At 39.6% G+C, this 12,085-nt stretch overlaps 1 protein-coding gene across 1 annotated transcript in view; it reads right to left on the bottom strand.

The window, feature by feature from the left end:
- The window catches only part of LOC114453052 (cadherin-12-like), a 79,922-nt gene extending 69,180 nt beyond the window's left edge, over window positions 1–10,742 (bottom strand). The window contains exon 1 of the mRNA XM_028432692.1: window positions 10,631–10,742. The gene's annotated coding sequence lies outside the window, so the exon portion shown is untranslated. The remainder of the gene's footprint in view (window positions 1–10,630) is intronic.
- Between the last annotated feature and the right edge of the window lie 1,343 nt (window positions 10,743–12,085).

Here is a 12,085-nt window from a genome sequence, read left to right as displayed (position 1 = left end):
GTGCAAATAGGAGAGGAAGCACTCCAGTCAGTGACTTTGAGGTGGCTGTTCTTTGGGATTATCTTTGTGAAAGTGTTGTGATCTTGTTTATTAGCCACTTCCCTTTGCTTGCTGTCATCTGGCTGATTACTGAAAACAATAAGAGACACAAACCTGACAGAACATTAGGACCGGCTAGGGTGGTGCACTTCAATTAAAACTGATGTATTTTTTTCTTTGAGTCATCTCACTTAGTGTAACCGCACGGCCTGCAACCCTGATGCTGGTCTATAATTGAAAACAGATTTTATTAGTGAATAACAAGCTGCAACATGCACCTTTTATTTAGTGTTTGATAATCTGTTCCTTTGAGACTTTTCTGTCTCTAAGCCCAGTTTGGCTGCCATGTCTCTCCCATTTCATAAGGGTCCTTTTTTTAGGTTGTCAAGCATCCATCTCAAATCACAAATAATCTAATGGACCCTCAACTGATCCTCAGTATTAAAGTGGAGTGATTTGACCTCAAAGCATTCTGAAAGCTATTTAAGCACCAGTGTTTTCAGTACTTAATTAAAGTGAATTCCCAGAGTGTTTAATCAAAGTATTCTTGAATGTATGACGATCGTTATTTTGCTGAAGTGGTTCAGGTTTTGGTTTGAAAGGTAGCGCTACAAATGAAATAGCTTACAGTGGAATTAAACAAATGCCAACGAATTGTCCATGAGATTCACTTTCTAGTGTTTGGGAAATTAATTTGCAATGTTTATTGATTAACATTTAAAAATTTTGAAGGCTACTCTGAAGGCTGTCACTGAGGGGCCCATCAGCATTCGTAATCAAGCATCACAGTTCAACATTATTATCCTCTAGCAGCACAATCAGTCAGCCAGGTAATATTAAAAGGTGGACTCTCTCAGGCTCTCAAGTGACATAACTACCTTAATCAAACAGTTATCACGCAAGAGGCCAGAGGGAGAAAGAATAATGAGAAAGCAATATCCCAGATTAAGAATTAGCCTTTTCTGTAATGGCTCTGGCTCACTGGGTCAATGCTGCATAATGGTATAGAATACCAAACTGTGAGGAAGACGATTTCAGGATTCTGCACTGAGGTTTCATGACTCACTGTGACAAGAGAATGGAACTAATTTGTCCCTTATACGGTGTTGAAGAGTACAGAAGAGGTCAATGTTTGTTTCCTGTACCTGATAGTGTGTCTGTGTCAGTTTGTTTCCACCGGTTTAAAAGCTCTATTTGTCACTTTCTATCTGTGCTGGTCTGCGTTTGTTGCAAAAACATTGAGTGCACAGTGTTTGCAGAAACGCTTTTCTGAACTTTTAGAAATGGAAACCCTCTCTCATTCTATGCTGAATTTTGGAAGGGATTATTCACGATTTGAGATAGTATAATATCTTTGGTCTGTATGGCAACAGTACTGGCCCTAAAAGTCCCATAGGGAGGAACTTTTTTCACTGGCTCTCTTTCTATTTGTACTTTATTCTTCACAGGCTGTATTGAAATATTGAATAGATGGAGTCTAATGCTGACAATGGGTATAAAAGGCTTATGAATAACTTCACGTACCGCATTTCATCTCCTCTACATTATTCAGTTCCAGTTAGCAAGTAAACTCTGAAAAGCTATTGTGCCATGTGTTCAAACTGGAGCAGGTTAATGTGAATTTCTTGAAAATGGGAAAATCTTTCCCCAGAAAATACAAACAGTTCATCCATAATTTTGACAGTCTTTGTGAATATAACACTATTCTGTTTGTTCTATTTTTTGAAAGCTTTCTCTCACTTTGGGCTGTAATAACTGCACCAGATACAATGCATCAATCTACCTTAATTTTAATGTGTAGTGATAAATTGAATTGATAAAGTCGGATGTTATTGCATGGTTATAATCTGTAATCACAGTTGACGGTGCATCAATGATTTTCTTAACATGTACAAGGTAAATTTTAGTTTCCTATTAGTGACTGTAAATTGCATGAAATAATACTGAAAATAAATCAAATATTAGAGTCCCTAACCAATCAGTAACAGTCTGCTGCATAACTGAAAACATGAATCTTCATATGGATTTTTTTAAACATGAGGAAGAAATTGATTAAAGGCTGATGAGCTGCTACTCTGAGGCATCATCTGTCTAATGTGACGACACGATGCAGCTTCTTTTTTCCAGCAGCTTCAACCATCAAATCGTGATTTCCCCAGAGCAAATGTTAATTATGTAATTCATGCTCATATGATAAGATAACAGATCATCCATGGGTTTCTTGAATAAGTCACATGTTTTGTGTCTTTTTTTTCTTCTTCTTCTTCTTTTTTTTAAATACAATTATCACGCATATCCAGCAGAGAATCACTACTATTCTTTCTAAAAACATCTGCAGCATATTTAATTGCTTTCTGCAGGAGTGATGCAAACAAAGTTGTAATTGCAGTACATGCTTTTTCTTTCAGCAACTTTAAACCTTCAGCAGGTATTTCTTTATCTGAACCGTGATCACACTACTAAAGACCTGAGGAATTGTAATAGGGCAGCTTGTATCTGGTGTCAGAACAGTATAGTAGTAATTGTAATTTCACTGGTCCACAGGTGCAGTGTTCCAAAAAACAGCAGGGAATGGGAAATATATGATGTAACATAAGGGAAGGAAATGAACATCAAATACATGAAGATCATAAGATTCCAAAACCTGTGTCAAACTGTGAACATTTAAATATCAGTGTCTTAGGGGATGGCATGCTGGTGCCATGCAGGCACAGGGAGAGCATGGGTTTTTTTTTTCCAGGTACTCCCACTTCCTCCCACATACCTCAGTGGTATCTGTTTGGTTAATTGATAAGTTGTCCATAGATGTGAGTGTTGTTTTGTTTCTCTATGCTAGCTCTGTGATAGACTGGAGACCTATCCAGGATGTACCCTGCCTCTCACCCCTTAACAGCTGGGATAGGCTCGAGCTCAACTGTAACCCTGTACTATAGGACATAGCAGGTTAAACTTCAAATAATTGGAAGTGTCTTTTGTCGCTTGTGTAGTTCTTAGGATGACTTTATAGCCATTCACTTGGACAAAAACATGTTTGGGCTTTGTAATGTCAAAGATGATTAAAGATGAAACAATCAGACACAAATACCCTGAAAAAATGTGTCTTTTTGAGTGGCTGCCACCCAAATGCATAGTCTGTCTTGTGTCACAATTGTTGGCCATATGCAGTGGATGCTGTCATATATATTATGTAATGTTGACATTGGCAAAGGCATCATCTACTTGCGATCACTCAAATCGTTGCTGATCCTCGTCTCCCAGCTCCTTTTAAATTTTGTAATAACCCAGTGCAGCTTTTGTCATTGCAGCTTCTGAACTATCAAAAACTTATCCAATTTTAAGTTAAGATGTTTACCAAATCATAAAGTGATTTATGGCTCTATATGAGAAAAACGATAGATCTGTCAGTCCAGTGGATTGTGTTGACAGTCGGAAATGCGTCTGGCAGAGGCCTTCTTGCAGAAGGGTGACTGCCCACATTGTTGTTTTATCCTCTACACAATGAAGTCAACGGACCTCTCCTCATCAGGAAAACTCAGCAGGCTAGGTCACAGCTGTCAGACACGGAGTCCTATGCCTTTGGGAGTTTCATTTTGAATTTTGGTAAAACACAGAATCCATAGACAGCAGTGACACTGGTTATTATTGAAGTAGCACTTAACACAAATTAGTTACAGCTTTAAAAACATGCGTCAACACGTACAGATGCTACCATTCTTTAAAGTAGCTGAGTCACTGTTGTTATCTAGCTCCAAGCTCCACATGTAATGTGACATTCATTGCTGATACATTTTCATGGCCAACAACAAAACAATGGATAAAAGTTGTGGACTGAAACAGATATATAGCACGTTTTCATTTTGTATATACATGTGTATATAATTTGGCTCTGTTCAGTTCCACATTTGATGCTGGCACAAGTTATACCAAACCAAGTTCAAGGCAGGAAGCACCGTTTGATGCTTCTGCCACAGTTTCATCTGTCTGTTGCAGCAACCAAAGCATTTGACTCTTCCAATCCAGACTCTGAATTCAAACCCTCTCATTTTCAAATACTGTTCTTATTTTCTCTGAAGCACACTAGAGACACATCTCTGGCCTCCAGAGAAAAGCTGCCGTCTTGTAGTGTGTAATATTCCAGTAGTAAGCTTTTTTATTTATTTTTCTAGTGTTAGGACTCAGGTGAGACACGGTGAGGAGAAAAAAAAAAAGATTGTCACTGTAATCCTACACCCAAATAAACAGTACGTAAATGCAACCTGTCACATTTTTCCTGTTCTGAATGAGCCTTTGTAATTAAACACTATATTTTAATTATTAGACAGGAACTACATCAGAGCATTTTTCAAAGTCACCTAACATGTGAAAATAATGTATACACATACACAAACTGCTTCAATACAGACGTCAAACTGTGAAGTCCTTTGACATCGTCCATTCAGTGTTGATTCCTTTCTCTTTTCATTATGATTAACTTAATGTCTGTGAATGCAGTGACATTAACAGTTAGTAGGGCTCTGGTCTTGCTGTCCTTTTAATCGCAGTCGCAACTACAAAAAGGCACGCAACTCTCTGTGGCCTCGACTTACAGATAAACACAATACATTAAACACCTGAATCTTCATCCCTCACGTCCTCTTCCCCTATACACTGTGTCGTATTCATCACAGGTTCTCCACACACTGAGGAAAGTACGATCACGCTGACCTTGAAGAAGTCTCGTTCATAAGAAGACTCACCCAGGCCAAGATCTAGGGTCTGTCAGGATGATTTCTTATTCTATTTAATGGAAGTAGTGCAACGCTTTATCACTCCCCAGGTTCATGGTTTATATAAGGCATAAGGCACAAACCTGTTTGAAATGGCGAGCTGTTAACTGAAAAAATCTTGTATACAAAAAAGATGTCCTTAAGAGTCACAGTGATTTAAGTGCAAGGGGGTGGGGCATGTGGGGGTTTAATGGATAATTTTATGTTAGATCTGCACTCTTCTGAATAAAGAAACAGGCGACAGTGTCCCCACTATCTCCTCAATGACATTTTCCACGGAGGCATTGGTTGGAAGATAAGCATGAATGAATACAGAGGGAAGTGTTTCTTTGTCCTTACGCTCATCTAAGACCGCTTTTCTAAGTTGGATTGTTTTACTCCAACAAAAGTTTTGGATTGAAATGAAAGCTCTGCTGTTCAGTATGACATTAACAATGTGATTACTGTCTCTCATTCATCGCAGATGGGTTCCTCCGACATGCAGATTTTAAGAGAATTCAGTTGCCTTTTCCTTTCATATTAAATCAGCATATCTGCTGTCAATACATGAAAATGAAGTTGCTTCTAAATGCAGAATAAAACAAAGTTTGACTTTAATGTAATGAATAATAATACTAAACACAACAAAGTCCTGTGGCATGTCTAGTATTGTAGCTGTGATCAAAGAGTGGAACCTCCATCATATCAGCAGTGTGTGACATGACTGGCAGTCTAAACCTGGTATAATCTCAGAGCATGATAATAATATAAATGAGCAGACTGATATTTCATGGATAAGCGCAGCTGAGTTTTGCAGTTAGCTTGCATATCCGCTGCTGTGCTAGCTCTGCCTCTGTTCTACTTCAGTAAGTTATGATGTAATTTCCCTCTCTGTCATGATAATGATAAGGAGAGGAGATACCAGGAAGAGCGGCTTACGCAGGTAAATATTTCAAATCAAACTTGTGCACCTACACAAGCCTTCCTATGCACACACACTCAGAATTACAAATGGAAGTTTGTGAATGATACACAGTGTACATTCTGTCTGTTTTTCAAATATCTTCAGGCAGCATTCAACACAGTGTTTCAGACACCTGAACTTGTAAGATGCAGGGATGGGATTCCTGAACAGATCTGAAATAGACTGAAACATTTATTCTGCTCTGGGTACATTTAGTCTATATGCTGCAGAGGTTAGCTTGCTCAAGTGTGTTAAGAAAAAATGTGAAATGTTATATTTTGTGAGCAGTACCTCACAGGGATGGGGTCTCTGCTGTGCACTGGGAAATGATGTCATTTAAGAAGCACATATTCCTTTAATGAAATGAAGATGAGTTTTGACATGGATGAATAAAAATGAAAATTTTATGTGACACATAGAAGAAGACTGAATTAATTGCACAGGCGTGTTGAAAACAGGAAAGCAGTTAGCAACACAACTGTCGCTTGTTACTTCAGATGATTTGATCACAGACCTGGGTTTATTTTTAGCTGTGATAAGACTCCACCATATGGTGCTGTGTTAAACCTTACCAAAGTAATTAGCAATGTTAAAGGTAAAAAGTTCAGGATCAGAGAAAATTAATGTAACAAAATGAATCAATTCATCCAGCTGAAATATTAACAATGGTTAGTGTATCTTAAAAAAATGATATAGCACTGCATCACATTGGTCATCTTATCATCACTAAAGGGTTAACTGAAAATCTGAGACCATCTCAACTGAAAATACATTTCTAATTTTATTGATCCCTTCAAGCAATTATCTTTTTAATAGGCATATATTAATGGTCTTTGAGTCCTCTCCAAGATTTAATCAGTTCACCAGAATGGAGTATTCCATATCAGTTTTTTTACATTACTGTCTCCTGCAGGAGTGCTATAGCACAGCTCAGCCCATATAATGAAAGGCCCCCCAGCACCCTCTCTAAAAATCATTACAATCTCCCTCTACCTCTAGGGTCAGTAAACTAATAGTCATTCACCTGTGTGACAGAAAATCTTTTCCAAGTTGCCATTGTGGGCCGGTGAGGTTGTGTTGAAGTTTATAAAGTTGAGTCCAGCCAGAGATGACTGTTTATTCTTTGGATGGATCCCGATGATTAAACATGTGTCAGATGGGAAGCCGTTTTATCACAAATCGCAAAGGATGGCGATTACATATATAACCTGCTAATTGCCTGTCTTTTATGAAACTGGCAACTGGTGAAAAACCTAATATTGAGGGTTTGCCAAATATGGAGACACAACAAAGAACAACTTATGAAATGCACTGGCAAGCAGACACCCTGCTTAATTCATTGGTACATGTGCCTGTCCATAGACCCTCCAGTGATTTTTATAGCTACAAGTGTTGGCTTAAATTCTGTAGTGCAGTTCTGAGAGAGATGGCACAAATACATTCAAAGACACCGAGCCCCAGGGTCTCTTTGGGATGTTTATAGACTTTGCTCCTCAATATTCATAACATGTATAAGAGAAAGTTCATAAAGTAATTGAACAAAAGGACAGACTGACCTCACTTTATTAAAATGACTTCAGATGAATTAAAAAAAGCATTTAAAAGAGTGAGAAAATCAGTTTAACCATGTCAGTGAGGTTTAAAAAATGTTTTCTTTGACCTCTCCAACTGTGGCCAATCTAAGAAAAGCCGCACCATCGCTCAGATATGAGTAATAATCAATGTTCAAACTCTGCACAGTTTCAGAGGCCCAGCCTCACATTTTATCTCACACACCATACAGAGCTGACTGTTTTGTATTTTCTCAGGCCAGAATGGTTGTGTCGTTGATATAACACGGTATCATCAGGTAACCGCATCCTCCCTGCATCTATTTCACCACCACTAGCATGTGTTCACTACAGGGAAGCTTATTTTCGCTTTGCTTTCCTGAAAAAGCCTCGGCATCAGTAGACTGTGGAGACCGTGGGGCTTTTACCTCTGTAGGATATTTCTTCCACAGAGAGGAAGCAACACCATGTCGCAAAACTGACAAACGAACAGAGACAAATCTATATAAATAATTACTAAGTGGAGTGAAGAGGAGTTGCCCATCATTCAGAGCAGAAGCCTGCACAATATCTCCTGGAGATTGAGAGTCATCCATCACTGTGAGACTTTAATTTGAGATGTTTAGGACTCTTGCTGATGATTGTCTGAGAGCCAGGGAGAGCCCGGTCTTAGAGGTCTGCGGGAGTCTTGGCTGAGTGTGTCTCACTGTGGGAGAAATTGCTGCCTGACAGAAATCACGTTCTTACAAGTACAATAGTTTGGCCCGAGATTGGCCTTGAGCCTGCAGACGGAACAACCAAATCCACCGTCTGATTAGCATTCAAGATGCTATTTCCTGACGGTTAGCTTATTTCATCTTATGGTGCTGCAGAAATGCACACAGACATGCTTTGGTGCTCACACACATACAGAGTCACACATACATTCACTCAGACACACCTCATTTAGAGCGGAATGATGTCAAAATGAGTCCATTGAGTGGGGGCGGAGATTGAAGAGCCCAAGGTAAAGGGAGTGTGGAGACTCCAAATAATCTTGAGTATTGATTTAGTTTAAGCCCAGGGCACTTGATGGACACTTACTTTAAAATGCAGGGATAGGTGGCATATCCGTATGACTGATCACTGTAGTTGTGCCTACGGTAAAGGCTGTGGACTATCCATGAATAACGGCTCACTCTTATCAAATACAGCTGCAGATCTACAGATATGATGACAGCTTAATGTGTGTATATTTATACATATATGCTGTCCTTTACACAGAAACTTTGTCTCACTATTAAATTAACATGCATACAGTGTAAAGGAAGGAAGAAGGAGCAGGTTGACTTGACAATTCTCTGAGAAAGTGGACATCCTGTGGTAATCTATAGCTGTCAGGTTGTGAAGGTCATTGATAACTACATGTTATGAGTGGTATCACTGCCTCCTTAGGTTAAATGTATTTAAATCCATAAACCTAAAAAAAACATGATTATGTGGATTATGCTCCAATATTTCCATGGGTCAAGACCAATAGTTTGTGTAAATAGTAGGCAGCGTGATACAGTGTGAAACAAGGCAATTTGATGCTATCATCATGCTGTTCAATACAATGCATTGTGAGGGGGTGCTGCTTTCTCTGTCCTTGCAGAAAACTTGTATCTGTCAAGGGCAGCACAGAAATAATTATTGTAAAAAAAGGGGCCTCTGTAGGTAAAAATAATGTTTTCCTTTTTGACACTAGATAGGTGAAATAATTGCCATATGGACCTGAGTCATTTAATATCACTGTCATCACTTAATATAGCACACACATATTGCATGTCTCTTCATTTATCCTCTCTAATGCAGTTATAATACCTGAGTGGTTGGTGGCTGCATGCCCTGAATGCTCATTTTCTGCACAGTAGCCTCTGTGTACTCAAAAGGGTCCAGCTCCTCTTTTCCTCTGGAAGTAGACTCCTTGGAGCGTAATTTGATTATTCCAAAGCAGGTGTTTACAGCTGAATGCTGATAAGAGGACTCACTGCCTCTGACACTAAAGTGAGTTACATTAGATGTGCTAAAGAAGCTTTATTTATTTTTTATCTAATCTAAAAGTGAATATGGGATTGACTTAAAAAAGGCATCTCTGAAATAATGTTAAATACGTACTGAGAATAGCAATTCAGTGATCTGCATTATTCCTGGTATGCAATTCATTGTTCCACAAGTCCATAAAGTGGATTATATCTCTCCATGTGGCTGCCAGTTGCTCACTCTAGATACATTCTTGCGAGAGATGCAGATTTAATGTAATTACAAGTTTGCAGTGGGACTGCTGATGTAACAATCAAATGCCTAAGTTCACTGCAGATGTATGTAAATCGGTATCACTAGAGGCTAAATCTCTTTTTATTTTTTTTCCTTATATTTCAGCATCTGCCACGGTAGAATGGGGGCAAGGTGGCATCTGTGATCCCATGTTTCTCAGCAAATCAGATTCTGTCGAGCCTCTTTCATATCCTCACAGATTGTTCTCTCTAATCCCTTTCCACACTGCAATAGTGGTCATACCCGCTAATAATGTTGCTGATATACTGTGTGCAAACAAAAGAAATAATCCCAAGCTTGTGATTGAGCCCTCAGACCTTGCGTGCTCTCACTCTTAACTGAACACAATTTACTAGCACTGCACTGTGTAAACAGATGCGACACATCTGTTACATTTAAACTGAATAGTAGCATTGTTGTTGAGCCTATAGTCTGGATGTAGTATGGTGCGTTATTTTTGTGATCATTTTTGTAGTTTATAGGCATAAGCGCAGGTTAGCCCAACTTGCCAAAACCACTTGACACGCCATGGTGTGATAATCAGTGTTGAACACTCTCCAGCACAGAGTTAAAAAGCTACATAGCCTTTCATATGCAGATGAACTAAAATAACTCAGACCTACAAATGGGGTCAGCACATTCAGAGTGAAGTGGTCCCTGACATGTGTCTAATTGACACCCACTGAAGTCTCATTTTCGTTTTACAAGCAAAGCACACGAGGTACACACCTGCCTAAGTGTCTGCAGGCTTCTGACTTAAGCAGCATTACAGCATTGTCAAGGGCACAGACGAACCATATTTCATCACACTTAACCAGCTGTTACAAGTCTCTCAACTGTGTTTGCTGAGGGTATGATACCACAAACTTAATCAAATAAAGCATCCTCTGCTCTGCCAAGCTCTGTCAACAAGCTTGTATATCGACTACATGAACGAAGTGCCACTTGCTGGAAATCAGTTTAGTATATATTAAGAGGAAATGTAAGGTGCAGGTAGAAACATATATGGCAATAGCTTAAAGAAACAATACACTTACCTTTAGTGATAACTTTAAAGTGGAGACGTCGCCAGTTTAATCCAAATTCTCACTGAATCAAACTGTCCTCCCACCTTAATGCTGGAGCTGTCTCCTTTTACTCCTTTAATTCCCTCTCTTACCCTGCTTTCCTCTTTGGTGCCTTTCTTTCATTATCCCGCTTCTCTGTGTTCACTTTCAGCCCACGCTGGAACAGAAGTGATGCTTGCAAGTGTGTGCACTGCGCGCGGTACAGAGACAGCTGCTTTGGAATAGCTGAAGAATACACAGGAGCTGTACCAAAGTGGAGTGTGTCCGTGTGGTTACAGAACGACGACTGAGAGCGAGTGAGTGAGTGAGTGAGTGAGTGAGTGAGCAGTGAAGTGAGAGAAAGAGGCTTGTGTGTGTGCATGCATCCGATTCAGTGAGAGTGAGAGAGGAAGTGTGTATGAAGAGGAGAGAGAGAGAGAGAGAGAGAGGGTCTGTGAGCGCTGCTGGCTCAGTGGCGAGCGACAGTCGTGATTGCATTGGCGTAAGATAGTAGCGCAACACCCCCCCTAGCGCCCACCCTTCCCCATCCCCCCCACCAGGTCCCCTGAGCACTGGGGATCTTCATCATCAACAGATTACAGCCAGCTAGCAGTCTCCCCACCCCCCAAAAAAAACGCCACACACGGAACCAGTGGTGTGTGCAGTGGTCACTGGGGATATTCTAATCAGAGAGACACTTGGAAATGGTTCTTTTGTCTGGAGCTCATGTGGCTGCTGATCGTTAAAAGTCTAACTGAAATTACTGACAACTTGTCTCTCTCTGCAGTCTGAAGTGTTAATTATTCATTTCTTGAAATGGAGGATTCCTTTGGATACATGCAGTAATGATCTGGGGAGGTTTGAGGTTGTTTGGCGTCAGAGTAAAGGGTGCTGGGAGTAACCATTCTTCTTTACTGATATAGGAGAATGTAAACAGACTTGCTCCAGCTTTGGCTAAATCACTAAAAACTGTGTTGTAGTTACTGCCAGTGTTTGTCCAGTGTTGCCATGCTTCAAAACAGTGATAGTGGTCATATTTTTAGGCATCTGAAAATCCTTCCTCTAACCGAAAAGCCAAGAATATGGTAAAAATGCTTGTTGAATTGTCTGTTAGGCTTGTAAACAAGTGCAATAAACCAACTTGCACCTATAATTTGTGACATAATATCATGTGTTGTGTGCAAATATAGTGTACGGAAGTAATTTACCCAACTTTACTGCAGATATACACACCATAGCTTCTTGACAAAGGGGTAATCTAGAGAAATTACAGCCTCATTCCCAGATTGAATCTTTATACATACAAATTAGGGGTGGAATGGTTCACAAAATTTGGTTTGTTTCACGGTTCTGAGTTCACAGTTTTCGGTTCAGTTTACATGGTTTCGATTTTTTCTATTTTTAACACTCTGAAAATACCATACATCAGCTTTTACTATATCAGTT

Source organism: Parambassis ranga, chromosome 20, assembly GCF_900634625.1.
Source record: "Parambassis ranga chromosome 20, fParRan2.1, whole genome shotgun sequence".
In the NCBI taxonomy this organism is placed as follows: Eukaryota; Metazoa; Chordata; class Actinopteri; family Ambassidae; genus Parambassis; species Parambassis ranga.
This window is presented reverse-complemented; position numbering and strand designations above follow the sequence as displayed.